Source organism: Triticum dicoccoides, chromosome 3B, assembly GCF_002162155.2.
Source record: "Triticum dicoccoides isolate Atlit2015 ecotype Zavitan chromosome 3B, WEW_v2.0, whole genome shotgun sequence".
NCBI lineage: Eukaryota > Viridiplantae > Streptophyta > Magnoliopsida > Poales > Poaceae > Triticum > Triticum dicoccoides.
In genome coordinates, this window is record NC_041385.1 from 752,960,499 (window position 1) to 752,982,269 (window position 21,771).

Sequence of the window (21,771 nt, forward strand, 5' to 3'; positions counted from 1 at the left end):
CGGCGGGGCTGGAGGAGCACTACTAGAAAAACCCCTACTAATTGCGCACCTAATATGGCCATTAATGGCGCATCTGTGGTGCGCCATTAATAGCACGCCATTAGTAATTTTTACTAATGGCGCACCATCTGGTGCGCCATTAGTATCTGGTATACTAATGGCGCACCGCGGGTGCGCCATTAGTATAGGCCAGGGTGCGCCATTAGTATGCCTCCCAGGGGCCATGTATACCCAGGTGCTTTGGCATACTAATGGCGCACCGCCACTGGATGCGCCATTAGTAACCGCGGCATACTAATGGCGCACTACCCAGTGATGCGCCATTAGTATGCACTGTCATACTAATGGCGCACTGTCATGTGATGCGCCATTAGTATGAATATTAGGTTTTTTTATTTTTTATTTTCTGTTTTTTGCACAGGTTACAAAATGTATAATTTGACAATATATAGACAACACACATCAACAACAGATTCATCGAATACAATAGAAGATTAGTCTTTGAATACAATTCATCATATTAGTCTCCGAATACAATTCATCATATTAGTCTCCAAATTGAAAAGACCGAACAAAGATAGAACATTATATTACAAGTCTCGAGACCGCGAGTAGCGAGTTTGTCTTCACATTACGAGTCGATATCGATCATCTAAACTACCATCACATAGAAGAGAGCTGCGGTCATCACAATGAGCATCATCACGATGAAACTCGTCTTCATCCGGTTCCTCCAACGCTCCCTCCCCTCTCCCGCTAGATAGCGGGCGTATCTAGATTCGGCCTCGGCCCTAGTGGTGTACCCTTTGTAACTGTTACCGCTGAATCGGTGAACCTGTCTCCGACACTCCTCCCAGTCATCGTAGACTCCGGGAACCTTACCCTTGTACACGACATACGTCGGCATCGCTATGCACTAGCCAAACGAAACGTTAGTACCAATTCACAGACAATACATAAGCAATATATAAGTATGCAACAGAACGATCGAAAGAGAAAAGCAAGACATTAATAGCATCGATTACATCTAAGTTGAACGACTCTCGAAACCAAAGAGACATACTACAAGTTCATTAAAGTTTAATTACAACATGAGCCAATCGATGTTTCCGAACTAGACACAGCATCACTGCTTTCGACTCGACTCAAGGGACCGGAGCGTGGATGAAGCCGCCGTCTATTGTGGGAGTCATGAAGTAACGGTCGTTGTCAGCCTGCATTTGTAGCATTGTGTCGATGTCACTGTTGGACGGTTGATTGTTGAGGTAGAACTGCCACGAGGTACGAAGGACATCTTGATGGATGATTTCCGCAAACTCCGACTGGATGCGAAAGAATTCTTGTCGGAGGTCCACGTCCTGGATTGCCGACACGCTCTTTGCCTAATCTTTGAGTTTACTCGGTAGCAGAAGTTGATGATGGTCCCGTACGATCGCCCGCATGTGATGGATGGCGTAGTAGGCACCCTTCTGACCGCCAGGCGGCTGCTTGACGCAGCAAAACGTCGTATTGTGGGAGAACACGTGCTTGCCGTACTTACGGATAGGCCTGGTGAAGGTGCCTCCAGATTTGGCGTAGCCGGGGAGAACATCATCAAGAACCTTCTTGACATTTGTGTAGTCTACGTTCGACTGACGGTCCGGGTCGAAATACGTGGCCATGGAATATTTGGGGCTTAGGAGGATGAGCGTGCAACGTGTGTCACTGCAGAAAACACGGAATGTTAAAAGAAAAACGATCGAAATGTAAGAATTCATATGTTACGGGCCGGTTGAGGGGAGGACTTACTCGGGAAAGTAAGGCACGAGGAAGTTATCCTTATCTTGGTTTGCCAGAATGACGCCTTCGAGGTAAGAACTCGCGACTTGCCGGTCCCCAGCGCTGCCCAAGATCTTGGCACGCATGTAGAAGGGGTCGACTATCACGATGTCCGGGGTCTTGTCGCGAATGATCCGCATCTCCATACTCAGCGAAAATAGCCGAACGAAGGTGTAGTGCAGCGGATGAAGGTTCAACATAGCGTGGATGTCATCAAAACGCAGGACGATCGTACGCCCGATGGAGTTATCCACAAAGCCCTTGCCCTCTGGCACCTTGGTCGCGAAAACCGGGTATGCCACATCCTTCTCTCTGAGACGCCGCTTCTCCAAAGCAAGAACACTGTCATGCAGACTCCGCATAGCACCGGTTGCAGCATTGAGCATATTTGTCGGTAGCATCGCCCTACCCGCCACATGCACCCTCCTCGAGATATCCTGCGGTGAAGGTGGCCCGTCCTGAGCATGGATCGTACTCGGTGCCGGCTGGCTCGCACCCTTCTTAGTCTTTCTTTTGCGTGCCTTCTTCTTCTCCTGTAATGGGACCGAGTTCTGCTCACAGACCGCCTTCTTGAGTGTGTTGGGGCTGATAATATTTCGCACTTCGCCTATCTGAGGCTCGGTGAAGTCGGCAGCTGGAGGCGTCTCCTGAGAGCTGAACGCCAGACGGCGCCTGTTGCAACTTGGCTTCTCCGCGGTACCAGCTAGATCGCACACGTCTTTTGTTGGGTTTGGTTCTTGAGAAGGAGGCCCCATGAAGTCTCCATCGTACCCATGATCGGCAAAGTACTGATCGACGTTGCCAAATGTATCATCATCGTCGTCGTCGTCGTTCTGATCCTGTGCCATATGCATGTTTGGATCCAGTGGCATAGGGATGTCCAGCACCGTTACGGCGGTCTTGCCATGGGGCCGACTTGGCGCCGGCATGACTGGCGGTGTTGTCTTTGGGGTGGTGTCCCCCGCCCCCAAACGAATCTGGCTCTTCGGCCAAAGCAGGGGCCAGCTCAGGCAGGCGCTGAGGGTCATCACGTCTTCATCATCGGCCCCGACGGGTCGAATCAGAGGTAACAAGTCGTCGCAGCCTGGCAGCACCCGAACCAGTTGAACCCTAAACAAGTTGGGTGGCATCTGGGTACCGTGGAACAAGGGGTTGCCCGGTTGAACGATTTTGCCCTTGGCGACATCGACCAACTCGTTGTTCACGAAGTGGAGGAGAGTGCACGGAACATCGGCGGCGCCCTGCGAAAACATGTAGGGCGTCAGGGATGCCCGGTCAAAGGCAAGGAGATGAAGTCCTCGGCTGAGAGAGGCTTAATTAGTTACCGTGATGATGGCGTCGAGCTCGGCTAATGTCGACGCACCGCCAACGGCGGGCGTGCAGTTGACGGAGGGACCGCTTGCTGAAGAGGTGCCGGCCAGCGTACACCCGGGTGCATTAAGCTCCCGTGCCGGCGTCGGAGACACCAATGCTGCCTCCGCCGGAGGCACCAATGGCCCCGCCATCGCATTATGCGAGTTGCTGGCCGTGAAGCTAGGAATCGGGGGTGGCCCCTGTTGGCTGCCCGCAATCGATGCACTCAACCCCGAGATCAAGGTAGGCACAAGGGCGGTGATCGTCGCTCCGAGTCGTTGTTCCACTTGCTCTTGGACAATCTCCGGAATCCGCGCCACCTGTGCCTTGAGTTCTTGAACCTCTCGCGCTTGGCTTTCCGAGCTGGTCTTTTTCTCCTTCCGCACACCAGCGGTATAGTATGACCCCCATTTTGTCGACAAGCCTTTGCCGGCCACACGACCAGCTGACGTCGGCTTACTGAGCTTATCCTTGTTCTTCATTACATTCAACGCCCTATTTAGAGTGGTGTCCCAAGGGTTGCTCTTAGTCGACCCCGCGCTACTGCTTTCAGTCGCCTGCGGAAGGAATGTGAACCATTTAGTAATTTGGCTTCATTAATTAGAATGCAACCATATGGAGCTAATTACGCGGGGGTGTATTCCTTACCAGAACAAGCTCAAGCTGCCTGGTCTTCGGATCCGTGGTAAGCTCCTTTGTTTTCGGGTCCTTCTTGTACCGGGCCCTGACAAAGTTCCTGGTCTGCTTGTTACCGCTGTATTTCTCGAAGAGGGGCGGTAGGCCTTGCTCGGCACGGTCCGCCTCCTCCTTGTCCCATATAGGCTCCGCCACTCCGTAACCGTCGGGACCGAGTGTGTGTTCCCCTATGTTCAGCTCCCGCATTTGTTTCCCCCACTCACTTGATTGGGAGCTTGCGGTGCTCGAGCAATTGATCTTGAAGTCGTTTTAGTCATCTTCGGTGATCGAAGGATTTTTCTCCTTGATCTTCTGATAACTCTCACCTTTCTCGATCATTTTCTTCACATTGCTTTTCCAAGTAGACAGGGCCTTGCTCATCTTCGTGAGGGCAGCATTGTTCACTTTATTCCCTTTGAGGCTTGTGTTTGCAAATTCAGCGGGGAACTTGTATCGTTCGTGCAGCTTCGTGAAGAGGAGGTGGCGCAAATTCCCTCGGTCAGGATGCCTCAGGTTCTCGGTGTTGATCGAGACGGTGCTCCGGACAATGCACCCGAGCTGAAGCGAGTACCCCTTGACTATTCGTTCGGGCGCCGTTGGATTCCCGTTGGAGTCCACTTCAGTAACTTCCTCCTTGAGGGTGAGGAGCACGATCGGGCGCCGGTCCTTCCGTTGCCTCTTCGGTTGGCTGCCATCTGTGCGGGCGCCACCATCATCAGTGGTGGCATCCTCGGCGGCACCATCAGTGGTGGCATCAGTGTGGTCATCCTCGGCGGCACCATCAGTGGTCTCAGGATCGGTGGGGAAGGCGGCGGCCTCATACAAGTGAGGTTGTTCCTCTATCTCCTGGGACAGCTCCCAGAATGCCTTGCCGCCCGAACCCCCGGCCTCATCGTTGTGGGCCATGTTTCTCTCTAAATAGAAACAAAGTTTGGTCAAAAAGTTGGTTATTGTCAAGGAACAAGATCTCTAAGTTGACCAAATAACCTAATTCTCGAGGAATGTCGCCAAAAAGTTGGTTATTGTCAAGGAACAATTGAGAGATGTTTTTTTATAAGACAGTAATAATGTCGGGTGCAGGGGGTCGGCGTCCTTACGTTCAACCACAATTGCCACACTGAATGCACGGGCATTGGCACCCACATACAATAACAAAGGCTCCTTATCAACCGGAGCAGCAAGAACCGGCGGTTCAACCAACTGCCGCTTTAACTCCTCAAAAGCTGCATTAGCTGCGTCACTCCAGACGAAATCGTTTGTCTTTTTCAACATCTGATACAAAGGAATTGCCTTTATTCCAAACGGCTGATAAACCGGCTAAGGGCTGCAATCTGACCCACCAGACGCTGAACATCATTGATACACTTCGGTTTAGCCAGGGATGTAATCGCTTTGATTTTTTCCGGATTAACCTCAATGCCTCTGTTGGACACCAGAAAGCCTAAGAGCTTGCCTGCCGGAACACCAAAAACACATTTGTCCGGATTAAGCATCATTTTGTAAACCCGAAGGTTGTCAAACGTTTCCTTGAGGTCATCTATCAAGGTTTCCTTCTTCCTGGATTTTACCACAATGTCATCCACATAGGCATGAACATTACGCCCAATCTGCGTGTGAAGACAATTTTGCACACAACGCTGATAAGTTGCCTAGGCACTCTTGAGCCCAAAGGGCATAGAAACATAACAGAAGGCTCCAAAGGGAGTGATGAAGGTTGTCTTCTCCTGGTCCTTAACTGCCATCTTAATCTGATGATAACCCGAATAAGCATCCAAGAAGCTCAGGCGCTCACAACTCGCCGTCGCATCAATAATCTGATCAATACGCGGGAGAGCAAAAGCATCGGTCGGACAAGCTTTATTCAAATCTGTGTAGTCCACACGCATACGCCAAGTGCCATTTTTCTTTAGAACAAGCACCGGATTAGCCAACCACTCTGGGTGAAATACTTCAACGATAAACCCAGCAGCCAACAGCCGGGCTACCTCTTCACCAATGGCCTTGCGTCTTTCCTTGTTGAAGCGATGAAGAAACTGCTTGACCGGTTTAAACTTGTGATCAATAATGAGAGTGTGCTCAGCGAGTTCCCTCGGTACACCTGGCATGTCAGAAGGCTTCCATGCAAAAATGTCCCTGTTCTCACGGATGAACTCGATTAGCGCGCTTTCCTATTTCGGATCCAGATTTGTGCTGATGCTAAACTATTTGGACGAATTGCCAGGAACAAAGTCAACAAGTTTAGTCTCATCGGCCCGTTTGAACTTTAGGGTCGGGTCATGCTCGGTGCTGGGCTTCTTCAGAGGGGTCATGTCTGCCGGATCAACATTATCTTTATAAAACTTCAGCTCCTCTGTAGCACAAACTGACTCAACGTAGGCCGCATCACCCTCCTCACAATCCAAAGTGATCTTTCGGCTTCCATGTACTGTGATAGTCCCCTTATGACCTGGCATTTTGAGCTGTAAATAGATATAACAGGGCCTCGCCATGAATTTGGCGTAAGCCGGCCGTCCAAACAATGCGTGATACGGGCTCTGGATTTTCACCACTTCAAAGGTCAATGTCTCAGACCTAGAATCATGCTCATCTCCAAACACAACCTCTAAAGCGATATTGCCAACAGGATATGCCGATTTACCTAGCACCACACCATGGAAAACAGTGTTTGACGGTTTAAGACTCTTGTTTGTCAAACCCATGTGACGGAAAGTCTCATAGTACAGGATGTTGATGCTACTTCCTCCATCCATCAGCACTTTGGTAAACTTATAACCTCCCACCTGAGGCGCCACCACTAAAGCGAGGTGACCCGGATTATCAACCCGGGGCGGATGATCCTCTTTGCTCCACACAATGGGCTGTTTGGACGGCCGCAAATACCGTGGCACCGCCGGTTCAACAACATTAACTGCTCTCGTGTGAAGCTTTTGGTCATGCTTGCACAAACTAGTGGTGAACATGTGGTACTGCCCACCATTCAACTGCTTGGGGTGACTTTGATAACCTGACTGCTGCTGATTCCCTTGATTATTCTGTTGGCTGTTACCACCTTGGTTGTTCTGGCTGCCCTGATTATTCTGAAATCCAGAGCTTGAACCGCCGCCACCATGAAAACCTGGTCCTGAACCGCCCGAGGGGCCCTGATCATACCGGAACTGATCAGAATTTTGAAACTCTTTCATAATGTGGCAATCCTTCCAAAGATGCATTGATGGAGCTTCCTTGGTCCCGTGCTTCGGGCAGGGCTGATTCAACAAACGCTCCAAATTCATCCCTCCAAAGCGCTGGGGCGGTTTACCTTTACGACGTTGCATATTGGTGTTAGCTACAAAATCTGAACTATCTGCCTTGCGCTTACCATTACCTCCATGGCCTCCTTGGTTGTGATGTTGTCCTTTTGCACCGTCGTCCTTCTTTCCCTTCTCCGGTTTCTCTTCATCAGAATCAGGATCCTCGGTATTATCAGAATCGACATATTTAACCAAGGCTTCCATAAGTGTTCCCATGTCATTGCAGTGGCGCTTGAGCCATCCCAACTTCATCTTTAGTGATTTAAACCGGCAATTGCGCACCAGCGTTATGATTGCTTGGCCAGCATTAATCCGGTCTGATGAGTGCAAAACTTCTGAAACCCGGCGCACCCAATGAGTGGTTAACTCGTTCACCCCTTGAACACATGCATCCAGATCCACAATGGACATGGGCTGTTTGCATGTGTCTTTGAAATTGGCTATAAACCGGGCTTTCAACTGGTCCCATGACTCGATGGAGTTAGATGGTAGGTTTTTCAACCAAGTGCGGGCTGTCCCTTCCAACATCATCGTGAAATACTTTGCACAAGCCGCTTCATCCACATCCAGCATCTTTATCGCCATCTCATAACTCTCGACCCACGCCTCAGGTGGCTGACCAGCCGTGTAATTTGGCACCTTACGTGGACCCTTGAAATATTTAGGCAGTCACACATTGCGGAGAGCTGGAATAAGACACGGCACTCCCTAGGAACTGAAGGCTAACCCGGTGCCGTGGTCTACTGACGCCGCAGGCTGAATCGGGGCGGGTTGATAACGACCCGTATATTGTGCTGCCAAAGCGGCCTCCCTTCATGCTCTGCCATTATCCACCACGTCTTGAGCGTTTACCTCACCGCGCGCCGGATTGGGTCCTTGGGGGACATTGCGGAGCCGCGCACTACTAGATACTTCCGGTTCATCCATGTGCCTGCTATAACTTTTGCTCGGATGGGGAGTCGAATGAATCCTATCCCGGCTATAGGAATAGGCCTGCTGCTGCACCACGACGGTTTGAAGAAGATCTCTGGCCCGCCGCATCTCGATTGCGGCTAGTGAATCGCCCTCCATTGGAATAGCCGCCAGGCAAGACGCCGCAACAATCATGTTATACAAAGGGCTCGAAAAGTGACCCGGTGGTGTTGACACGTATTGTGGCGGGTTTTCCGTCCGTCGAGGTGGTTCCATCGTCCGCGGTTGATCCAGCGCTGCCCTCGGCGCGTCGGTCTGGTTTGCAGCTACCGGATTACTTGGCCCAGCCCCCGGCGTATTGAAGAGGTTTACTCCCTCAAAGACTGACGGCATACGTGATCGATACTTTCTCCGCATTCCATCATTTGAAGCATTTTGATCCAACATGAGCCGGTAATTCTGCGCCTGTATCTGCTGTGACTGGGCATCCAAAGCGGCCCGTTCTTCAGCCAACCTAGCATCCTCCGTTGCCAGGTCCTCCTTAGCATGCGTTATCTGGTCCTTCAACTTTGCAATATTCGCATTATGCTGATCCTGCGTCTCCGGAGTAACCGCCGTGGTCAACAAGGTCGCCCAGGCATCCATCAAACCGGAGAGGACTTGAGCCGGTCGGCGCGGTGGGCCTCCTGCCGCAGCCGCTGATCCGGTGTTCATTGCCGCTGTTGATGAAGATTGCAGAGTGGGCTGTGTTCCGGCCATGAAAACAGCAACCCGGCTCGGCGGTTCAAGAAGGTCCGAAATACTGTTGCCATCGGAATATCCTTCGAACACACCATCATGAACTTGGTATAGGGACTCGGTTTCACCAGTGGATGACTCGCCGTCGGAATAAACAGCCGTCTCGCCTTCGAACACCGGTTCAGATCCGATCCCATGGACACATCCTACAAACACACGCTTCATGGCGGCTTTCACCCGGGCAGGGCTTGCACGCTGAGCCGTCTCGACGAGGTCGGTGTAGATGTCCAACTCAGGGCCCGGTTCACCGATCTTGCCAATGAAGACGTGAATTCCGCCAAAGGGGACCCGGTACCCGTACTCGATTGAGTCGGCCTCGGGGCCCCATCCTTCATCGTCGATGTAGAGCTTGCCGCGATGATTTTGGTCATCTGGCCAACCACGTACCCCTTAAGTCCTTCAGAGCTGCCCTTCAAGAACTCGAAACCATCGTGCGACAGCCCCACGGTGTGTGACTGTCGTGGAATTAACACATCAGATGTCCTCATGAAAGGACTTAGTCGCGGAGCCATCGCTACGGGTTAGCTTGAAGGGGTTAAACCGAACAAGGGACACGGGAGTTTTATACTAGTTCGGCCCCTTCTATGAAGGTAAAAGCCTACGTCTAGTTGTGACGGGTTTGATTGGGTTTCGATGACCAGGGAGCGAATACGCTTTGCCTGAGTCTCGAGTTGTTGTCTGTTGTCCTTGAACCGCCGTCGGGTCGTCCCTTTATATACACAGGTTGACGCCCGGCCGGTCTACAGAGCTCCGAGACCGGCTCATACAAGTGTCCGGCTCGGTCTCTCCCTTCCTAACTTACAATACAAGTTACATAACCACGGCGGTTTACCACTATGGGCCCTAATCCGCCTTTGGGCTCCGGGCCTCTAAGCTTTATTAGTAAAGCAGCATCTTCTGGGTCTTCATGGACTTCAACCTAGTTGAAGGTGATCCAGCCCCTCCTGGGCGGTTTACACCCAGCAGTTATATCCCCAACAATGACTCTTTGGGCGATTTGGTCGTCCAGAAGAAAGGCTATACACGAGGCGATCTTCCAAACTCCCCATGCAATACATGCATTCATAAACCGCTTCATCGCCGATCTAGACCAAGTTCGGGTGACCAAACCAGCATCAAATACTGCAACAAGGGTTCATCAAGCTGCTCCAAGACCAAGAGCCCCACCGGCCAACTATGCAAAGATCCATGTCGACGCTGTTGTTCGCACCAATAGAGGCGAGTCCGCAGTAGCAATCTATCGGAACACCCAAGGAGCCTTCCTAGGTAGCTCAGCTCTGGTAAATGCTGGCGTTTGGGACCCAGCAACTCTAGAAGCCATCGCATGTAGGGAAGCAATCGCCCTGGCTTAAGATCTTGGTCTACAACGATTCATTGTCTCCTCTGATTATAGGCAAGTTATCAAGGATATTGCCAAAGGGAACCATGGTCCATATGGAGCTATTGTTACTGAAATCAAGGCTAGAGCTGCACCTTTTCCTTGTAATTTCATTTTTGAAAGTCGGGTAGTTAATGTAGAAGCTCATAGATTAGCAAGATTTGATGTTTCCCTTCCTAAGGGACATCATGTGGGGCTTGGCCAGCCCCACGACCAAGTTTGCATCCCACCTTTTGTGGACTTTGAGTAATAAAATGGCTTTTCCCTCAAAAAACCCTATATATACATGGGGAGGGGGCGCCTGGAACACACACCAATGACTGTTAGCCGTGTTCAGCGCCCCCTCCACAGTTTACGCCCCCGGTCATATTCACGTAGTGCTTAGGCGAAGCCCTGCGCGGATAACTTCACCATCACCATCAACACATCGTCGTGCTGATGGAACTTTCTACTTCCTCGACACTCTGCTGCATCAAGAGTTCAAGGGACGTCATCAATCTCAATGTGTGCAGAACTCGGAGGTGTCGTACGTTTGATACTTGATCGGTCAGAACGAGAAGAAGTTCGACTACATCAACCATGTTGGCAAACGCTTCCGCTTTCGGTCTACGAGTGTACCACTACAAGAAATATGTCAACTAGTGACCTTTTGTCAGTGACCCTGGAAGAATTGGTCATAGATCTATGACCATTTCAGACCAATTGGTCAAAAGCTGTTCGAGGGGCTCCAAACCCTAAACCATTGCGACCATTTTGGTCAGAAAGGTCGTAATTTCCTTACACGAAAAGGTCATAAAGCAAACAGTGATAGTCCGCTGCCTTATTTCTAGTTGTTAACGACCAATATAGATGGTCATAGCCTTGTAAATTGTGGTGGGTTGCTATGACTAGGCACCACCTCATCAGTTTTGCCTATGTGTCATGTCCATGTGGCAATTTTTGCCCTAGGTTGTGAAGCAACCTATATTTCTGTCATTCCCAAAATTCCCCAAAAAATATCATAAATTCTTTGGGTCATATCTTCGTTAAATATGTAAAAACATTCCTTGCCTAGTTCAAAAATAATTTGAAAATATTCATTTTCCTATTCTGTTTAGAGCAGCACTTTGTGAACGAAGTACCACTTTGGCATGTCCAAATGGTTTCCATTTTCTACAGTGCTTCCCTGTGCCCAAATAACCATCCTCCACCAAATGCCAGCTCAATCCATTCATTATTTTGAGCCCAGCTTCAACATACGTATTTATGTCCAATGTGGTAGTTTGTAAAGCAAGTACCACCTAGGCTCCTCCTTTTGAGGTGAAAATTTGTGAAGACGGTCTTCTTAGTAACTGATCATCCTCAGCCAAAACTCACGCCCATTAGCCATGTGCATTTCCAGTACCGCAAATCAAACACTTGGCTGCTTATTCATGTTTGAGCATCAATCGGTCTCCTCGTGAGAATCTTATGTTGTGATTTTCTTCCTAGCACCTACCTGGGGAGTGCCAAACCCACTAGACATGCCTAGGCCGCCCAGAACACATGGCAACGCCACGGTCACGCGGTGACCACGCGGCGGGCATGCGAGCTTACGCGCTCTAGAGTTGGGGCCCTCGGCCACCGTCCAAACCTCGATGTCTCGCCATCAAACCATGTATTTCTGATTAAATAGATACTTATTTACCTAGAAATGATTTTTGGAAAAAATAAAGAGCAAACTATGAGGCAGCGGCAGTTCAAATTTGACCCGCTTCCAACTGAATCGACGGGAATTTGTCTTTTTCACCAGAGGTGGATCAAAAATTTTGACACCCAACCATTTTGTCAATTGTGCATTATATATGGCCTAGTATTTTATAAAATTGATTAGGTCCAATTTTGCAACAATTATTTGGTAGTTCCTTCACAAAAAAACCTGCTTTTGGGCACTCAGAAAATGAAAAATGAATTTTCCATGCAAAGAAAATGAAAAATTCCTTAGGCAACATTGTTTGGAATTCCAAGATGCACCCTCGTGCACAATATGAGATCATTTGAACAAACTATGCCATGAATGTGGCCATAAGATTGATCATTTGGCTTGAAAGCCATGTATCTTCACGCGTGATAGCTAATTTCTGAGAACATTTTTTTAAAATAATTACCGTATTACAAGTTTATTATTTTTCCTGGAAACTTGGTCACATATAATGACACAATGCGAAGGTTTTCCAATTTTTTGATTTTTTTTGAATTTTTTATGCCCGTTTCAAAATGCGGTCAAAACGGCAGGCTTGACCGTTCCTAGCTAGTGGTTGAATCTTGGAATTTTTTTGGTGTTTCTCTCATTAAATAGGTACTTATGTAACTAGAAATGATTTTTGGAAAAAAATAAATAGCAAACTATGAGGCACCTGCAGTTCAGATTTGACCCGCTTCCAGCGGAATCAGCGGAAATTTGTCTTTTTCACGAGAGGTGGATCAAAACTTTTTGCACCCAACCATTTTGTCAATTGTGCATTAAATATTTCCTAGTATTTTAGAAAATTGATTTGGTCCAATTTTGCAACAATTATTTGGTAGTTCCTTCACAAAAAAACCTCCTTTTGGGCACTCAGAAAATGAAAAATGGTTTTTTCATCCAAAGAAAATGAAAAATTCCTTAGGCAACATTGTTTTCCATTCGAATATGCACCCTTGTGCACAATATGACATCATTTGAACAAACTATGCCATGAATGTGGCCATAAGATTGATCATTTGGCTTGAAAGCCATGAATCTTGTCACTTGATAGCTCATTTCTGAGAACACTTTTTTAAAATAATTACCATATTACAAGGTTATTATTTTTATTGGAAACTTGGTCACATATAATGACAAAATGCGAAGGTTTTCCAATTTTTTGATTTTTTTTGAATTTTTTATGCCTGTTTCAAAATGCGGTCAAAACGGCGGGCTTGACCGTTCCTAGCTAGTGGTTGAATCTTGGAAAACTTTTGTTGTTTCTTTGATTAAATAGATACTTATGTACCTAGAAATGATTTTTGGAAAAAATAAATAGCAAACTATGAGGCAGCTGCAGTTCAAATTTGACCCGCTTCCAACTGAATCGGCGGGAATTTGTCTTTTTCACCAGAGGTGGATCAAAACTTTTGACACCCAAAAATTTTGTCAATTGTGCATTAAATATGTCCTAGTATTCTATAAAATTGATTAGGTCCAATTTTGCAACAATTATTTGGTAGTTCCTTCACAAAAAAACCTCCTTTTGGGCACTCGGAAAATGGAAAATGAATTTTCTGTGCAAAGAAAATGAAAACTCCCTTTGGCAACATTGTTTGGAATTCCAAGATACACCCTTGTGCACAATATGAGATCATTTGAACAAACTATGCCATGAATGTGGCCATAAGATTGATCATTTGACTTGAAAGACATGAATCTTCACACATGATAGCTCATTTCTAAAAACATTTTTTTAAAATAATTACCGTATTACAAGTTTATTATTTTTCCTGGTAACTTGGTCACATATAATGACGCAATGTGAAGGTTTTCCAATTTTTTGATTTTTTTTGAATTTTTTATGCCTGTTTCAAAATGCGGTCAAAACGGCGGGAATGACCGTTCCTAGCCAATGGTTGAATCATGGATTTTTTTTGGTGTTTCTCTGATTAAATAGATACTTATGTACCTATAAATGATTTTTGGAAAAAATAAAGAGCAAACTACGAGGCAGCCGCAGGTCAAATTTGACCCGCTTCCAGCTGAATCGGCGGGAATTTGTCTTTTTCAACAGAGGTGGGTCAAAACTTTTTACACCCAAACATTTGGTCAATTGTGAATTAAATATGACCTAGTATTTTAGAAAAATGATTTGTCCAATTGTGCAACAATTATTTGGTAGGTTCTTCACAAAAAAAGTCATTTGGGGCACTCGAAAAATGAATTTTTTTTGTGTGCAATGCAAATGAAGACCACAAAATCATCATTGTTTAAAATCCTAAGATACACATATGTGCACAATATTGGGTCATTTAAACATACAACATGAGGCTAATATGTTGAGTGTTTACCCAAAATAAGAGGTTAAAAAATATAAAAGAGACAAAAGAAAGAAACACAATTACATAAGCTGGATTTTGATTGGTGGAACCATGTATGACACGGATCGATGACATGGCAGACATCCTACCATCCATTGCTAGCAATCCCACGTCCATCCATCCATCCATCTAAAGAAAGGAGAAAAAAACCCACCGCACCCACTCCTCGTCCTCGCGAACCCTACCCAACCACTCGTCGCTTCCTCCCCTTCCCATCCCCTCCCCGCTGCCACCTCCCTCCCTATCCCCTCCCCGCCGCCACCACAGACCTCGCCTGTCACCCCCGTGCACCAACCTCCCCTTCCATACCTACGTCGTCCGCCTCCATCTTCGTGTATGACCGCACACAAACTCCCTCATCCTTCTTTGTTAGGGTTAGGGTTCGCCTCAGAGCGGAGCGGCGCGGCGCGGCGCTGATGGGATGGGTACCTGACGGACGAAGTTGGAGGAGAAGAAGGACCCCGACGTCTTCATCAGCCAACACCAAGACCAGCCTTCCGTCTTTGACGCCGACGGATCCGCGAGCGACCACCCAGGATTTGCGGCCACGGCGGCGCCAGCGGCTTAGTCCACGGTTGGTCCCTTGCTCCCTGTTGTTCTCTGCGTGTTTGGTCCGCGGTTGATTTCCGGTCGCCCTTGGGCGTTTGCTCCGTGTAGGTGTACACCGAGGGGACCCAAATCGTCATCTGGTGGTTCAAGAAGCCGATCATCTACGACGTCCGCGCAAGACCCAACCCAACCTGGTGGAGAACACCTCCGGAAGCTGGGATTGGTAACGTTCTCCTATTCTCGATTCCTCTTTACCTGATCAGATGCGTGATTTATTACTTACCTGGGATCCAAATCCATGATTGGGAGGGTCCGATTTTAGTTGGCCTTGTTGATGTTTTTCAAGTCTAGCATCTGAGAGGATCAGACACGTGCAGTGATTAATTTGCTAGCTACATGTGGTTGGGGTCTGGTACAAGTAAAAGGGCTTTGGCATTTGTTCATTGAGCATATCCTATAAGTGTGGACTGTAACGGGTCACGCATATAGCAATTTGGACAGGTTTATGGGGTCTGGTACATGCAAAGGGTTGTGGGTTGTGGCATTATCATTTCCGAGCCCTGTAATAGGATCTGACTAAACACCTAGCCCACCTTGCCTGGTATGCTTGTATCTGCTACATGTTGTTTTCATCTTGATAGCTAGCAGCCTAGCAGCATGAAATTTGATTATGAAATCTCTATATGCTGTATAATTAATTGGGTCAATCTCGAATTTGTTGTGAATTGTAAGATGCTTTGTGTAAATGTTTTTTTTGCCTTCTCGTGTGTAGGTGGTCAGGTGAGATAGCAAGCAGAGGTTCAGTCTGTTGGATTAGGATGGCGAGCTGCTGATTCGGGTTAACCAGGGGCAAACTATGGCAATATGATTTCTGCCTGACCCTCCAGACCGTGGGGAAGCAGAGTCGGCCGCTGGCAGGGGACGTGGGCAACGACCAGATCGTCGTCCTCTCCAAGCGAAGGGGACAACTCAACTAGGTCTGCAGCTAACTCAACTTGACCCTGTTATTGTTATGATTTCTATAGTAGAAGCATGTTAAGAGACTCGGCTGTATTCATGGAGGTTCTTAAATATGTTCTGCTTGGCCTTAGGGCATGACTAAGGCATGCCATATGTTCTGTTTGAAGTCACTTCCAAATAATCTAACCATATCAGCGGCTTCAGTAATTATATCATTATTGCCTTATTTTGAGATTTGCACAAAATTACTTGATGGCCAATATTTCAACACAAAATGCTGAATCGGGATGTGAAGTGATTTTATGGGTTTCTGGGGTTCTATTGACTAAATCCTATTATTAGTATACTTTTTTGTTCAACACTTGAATATCCTGCGAGCATGTTCATCCGAAATTACTAGATGGTTTTTGTTTGTGCAAGTGGCTTAGCATAGTAAATTAGTATACTTTTTTGATATACTGCTAGCAAATGATTATTAGCACAGTTGAGTTCCAGATTTGTTTTAGGGGTGTGTGTAGGGGGGGGTACACTTTTAGGCCTTTTTTGCTCCGATCGTGATTTCTGGATTCTGGCCTTGGGATTTGTCAAATGTTCCAAGTTCAGTTTTCACTAGAAATACTGTTGGTCGTAAGTACAGCAGTGCAAGCTATTCAATAATGGAAAATCTGCTGGTTATTAGCCATCTCTGGTTAACTAGTTATTTGAGGGACAGTAGGGCGATAAATTATTGTAAAATGCCTAAAATGTGAAGCCTATAACACTTGACAAGCATAATATACTAATATACTGTACATTACTAGTAGAATACTTTTGCTCTCATTACAGTGCAAGCAATTCAATAGCAGGGAACACAATTACTTAACCATCTCTGACTAATCAGCCATTTAAAAAGCATTACTTATTAGGGGAGGGGTGGATCTAATATTGTGCAACACTTGAATTGTTAGCACTGGCTAAGCATAATATATTTTTACTAATTTGTGTGTTTTCTGCTGTCTTTGAGAATATAAAAGAGCTCAAGTTCTTCAGTTGTCATTGTTGTCTGTTGTTTGATTTGTCAAACCCCAAGTTCAATTTTCACTAGGAATACAGTTGCTCTTGTCAGTGTGCAAGCAGTCCACTAATGTGAAATCTGCAAATATTTTACCATCCCTTACTAATCACCCATTTAATGCTTTAACGTAGTGCATACATATATTTTATTAATTATCACATCTTTTGGTGTCTTAACTAATAGTAGCAATATACAGTATATCTATCCAGTATCCGATTCACGGACCAACTGGCGAACTGAAGCGCTTGTTCTTGTTGATGCTGCTATTGTTGCAGGACATGAAGCAGTGCAGCAGCAGCCAGTTTGCAAGGATGCTCAAGATTGCTGTCTGGTGCCTCACATATCCTGAAAAGCATTTCATCACCCTGCGCCCGCTAGTGGCTGCACTGCATCACGCGCAGCCGCGAGTGCGATGCCAGGCTCGTCGTGCCCATGGGGGAATGGGTGAGGCCATCGGATTTTGCCATCATCGTTGGCGTATCACATATTTTTTTAACTTCCTGGTGTTGTTCTGTTGGCTCGTCTCAGTAGGATTCAGTTTGGTGAGGGTTGACATGATTGGTGATGCTGTATTATTGTGTCTGTTTGAATTGTGTCTGACTGCTCAAACGATGCTCATAGCATTTCTGTTAGCCTGCGTTACAACTCATTTTTTTATTTATAGAACAACCAAGTGGCACAGTGGTTCTACTTCTCATAAATTGACAGAAAGGTTCTAGTATGTTTTCATTTGCAAGTAAAACTCGACCTTCTTTTAGTTGAGTGAATATGTTTCTGATATGGAACGTTTTTGTTTTTGTTGCAATGCATGAACAAGTCGGTGGTCAACTCATGAGCATTTGCAGACAACAAGACAGCTAGTGATGCTATGTTAAAATTAATGTGTACTTGTCAATTCTAGCGATCCTGTTCTAATTAATGTGTATACTACAAGCCCTTGTTTTCCTGTCTTAATGCATGCACAAAAGTCCAGTTATCTTCTGAAAAATTGTTCGTGCATTTTTCAGTTTCTCAAATACAAAGTAGCTTGCTCCTTTCAGTTCATGCATTTTGTTCATAACCATTTTGTTTTATAACATGCAGATGATTGCCTTCATTCATGTTTTGACGTGAGCTCTAGGCTGAAGTTGGAAGAAGCAAGGCATGCAGGACCTAGGCATGCATGCATGCTCTCTTATCCCTCCTGCTCCTAGGGATATGCAGGACTGTTGTTGTAATGTTGGCCTTGGGATTTGGATGTACTGCTGATTTTGCTGAGAATTTGATGTATATGTCCTTGCTAACTTGTTATTCAAATGCTGGGAGTTATGTACATGTTCTTAGAATAATATTGTTTACCTAAAATGCATTTCTGTACTAGAAAATATATTGGCATTGAATCTGGTTTGTGGAATGGATACCTAACTTGTGGGACCCATTTATGAAAATAATTTGAGCAGCTTTGATATTTCTGTCAAGTGGACCCAATGTGTGAGATGATGACAAGTGGCACCCTTTTGATTGGTGGGATCAACTCTAAAATATAATGGGCCAAACACTGTTAAAAGGCCATGGCCCAGAAATAAACAAAAGGTCAAATTGTTGGGCTTGGACCATGAAGTCAACCAAAAATAATAGGAAAAAAATGTAGAAAGGCTGAATTGTTGGGCTCGACCCATATAAAACACCTAATCGGACCGGGCTGAATCTTGTAAACGACCTTTTCAATTGGTCGTAATTTTGCCACGTCAGATTGCCACGTCGGATCCGACGTGGCCTGGGCAGACAGCCAGTGACCAAAACAAAAGGTCATGGGTTCAACGACCTTCTGTTTTGGTCGTAAACGTCTACGACCTTCTCACAGAGAAGGTCGCTATAGTTAGTTAACGACCCTCAACTTTTGACCTTCTATTTTTGATCAAAAAAAGGTCGCAAATGAAAAACAATGACCTTTAAGTGACCAATAGTCAAGGTTTTTTTTTTGAAATTGCATGCTATGTACGTTTCCCAACAGTGGCATCCGAGCCAGGTCTATGAGTAGATGATATGCACGAGTAGAACACAAATAGTTGTGGGCTGTGATCGTCATACTGCTTACCACCAATGTCTTATTTTGATTCAGCGGTATTGTTTGATGAAGCGGCCCGGACCAACCTTACATGAACACGTTCATGAGACTGGTTCCACCGACAGACATGCAACTAGTTTTGCATAAAGGTGGCTGGCGGGTGTCTGTTTCTCCAACTTTAGTTGAATCAAATTTGACTGCGGCTGGTCCTTGTTGAAGGTCAAAACAAAGAACTTGATAAACCACTGTTGTAGCTATGTGCCGTAGGTAAGAATGGTTCTGGCTAGAAGCCCGTAGCATCCACGTAAAAATTGCAACAACAAAGTAGAGGACGTCTAACTTGTTTTTGCAGGGCATGTTCATATGTGATATGGTCAAGACATGGTGTGATATATGTTATTGTATGAGATGATCATGTTTTGTAAAAGTTATCGGCAACTAGCAGGATCCTTATGGTTGTCGCTTTATTGTATGAAATGACAACACCATGTAATTCCTTTACTTTATCTCTAAGCGGTAGCGATAGTTATAGAAGCAATAGTTGGCGAGACGGCCACAATGCTACGATGGAGATCGAGGTGTCGAGCCGGTGACGATGGAGATCATGACGATGCTTTGGAGATGGAGATCAAAAGCACAAGATGAATATGGACATATCATGTCACATATTTTGATTGCATGTGATGTTTATCTTTATGCATCTTATTTTGCTTAGTACAGCGCTAGCATTATAAGATGATCCTTAACTAAATTTCAAGGTATAAGTGTTCTCCCCGAGTATGCACCATTGCGAAAGTTCTTCGTGCAGAGACACCACGTGATGATCGGGTGTGATAGGCTCTACATTCACATACAATGGGTGCAAGCAGTTTTGCAAATGCGGAATACTCGGGGTAAACTTGACGAGCCTAGCATATACAGACATGGCCTTGGAACACTTGACACCAAAAGGTCGAACGTGGATCATATAGTAGATATGATCAACATAGAGATGTTCACCATTGATGACTACTCCATCTCACGTGATGATCAGATATGGTTTAGTTGATTTGGATCACGTATCATTTAGATGACTTGAGGGATGTCTATCTAAATGGGAGTACTTAAGTAATATGATTAATTGAACTTAATTTATCATGAACTTAGTCCTGATAGTTTTTGCATATCTATGTTGTAGGTCAATGGCCCGTGCTACCGTTCCCTTGAATTTTAATGTGTTCCTAGAGAAAACAAAGTTGAAACATGATGGTAGCAACTACACGGACTGGGTCCGTAACTTGAGGATTATCTTCATTGCTTCACAAAAGAATTATGTCCTTGATGCGCCGCTGGGTGAAAGGCCTGCTGCAGGAGCAGATGCTGATGTTATGGACGTCTGGCAAGCTTGATATGATGACTACTCGATAGTTCACAGTGCCATGCTTTACGGCTTAGAATCGGGACTTCAAAGACGTTTTGAACGTCTTGGACCATATGAGATGTTCCAGGAGTTGAAGTTAATATTTCAAGCAAATGCCCGAGTTGAGAGATATGAAGTCTCCAACAAGTTCTATAGCTGCAAGATGGAGGAGAACAACTCTGTCAGTGAACACATACTCAGAATGTCTGGATATCATAATCACCTGACTCAGCTGGGAGTTAATCTTCCGGATGATTGTGTCATTGACAGAGTTCTCCATTCACTGCCGCCAAACTATAAAGGCTTCATGATGAACTATAATATGCATGGGATGGAAAGGACTATTCCCGAGCTCTTCGCAATGCTCAAAGTTGTGGAGGTAGAAATCAAGAAGGAGCATCATGTGTTGATGGTTAACAAGACCACTAGTTTCAAGAAAAAGGGCAAAGGAAAGAAGGGAAACTTCAAGAAGAATGGAAAGCAAGTTGCCACTCCCGGGAAGAAGCCCAAAGCTGGACCCAAGCTTGAAATTGAGTGCTTCTACTACAAAGGGACTAGTCACTGGAAGCGGAATTGCCCCAAGTATTTGGCGGATAAGAAGGATGGCAAAGTGAACAAAGGTATATTCGATATACATGTTATTGATGTGTATCTTACTAATGCTCGTAGTAGTGCATGGGTATTTGATACCAGTTCGGTTGCTCATTCTTTGTAACTCGAAACAGGGAGTACGGATTAAATGAATATTGGCTAAGGACGAGGTGGCGATGCGCGTCGGGAATGGTTCCATGATCGATGTGATCGTCATCGGCATGCTACCTCTACATCTACCTTCGGGATTAGTTTTAGACCTGAATAATTTTTATTTGGTGCCAGCGTTGAGCATGAACATTATATTTGGATCTTATTTAGTGCGAGAGGGTTATTCATTTAAATCGGAGAATAATGGTTATCTATTTATATGAGTAATATCGTTTATGGTCATGCACCCTTGAAGAGTGGTGTATTTTTGTTGAATATCGATTGTGGTGATACACATATTCATAATATTGATGCCAAAAGATGCAAACTTGATAATGATAGTGCACCATATTTGTGGCACTACCATTTAGGTCATATTGGTGTAAAGCGCATGAAGAAACTCCATGCAGATGGACTTTGGAATCACTTGATTATGAATCATTTGATACTATAGAACCATGCCTCATGGGCAAGATGACTAAAACTCTGTTCTCCAAAACAATGGAGCGAGCCAATAACTTATTGTAAATAATACATACTGATGTATGCGGTCCGATGAGTGTTGAGGCTCGTGATACGTCTCCAACGTATCTATAATTTATGAAGTATTCATGCCATGTTTACAATAGTTTTATATGATTTTGGTATGATTTGATTAGAACTAACCCGGACTGACGCTGTTTTCAGCAAAACTACCATGGTGTTCTTTTTGTGCAGAAATAAAAGTTC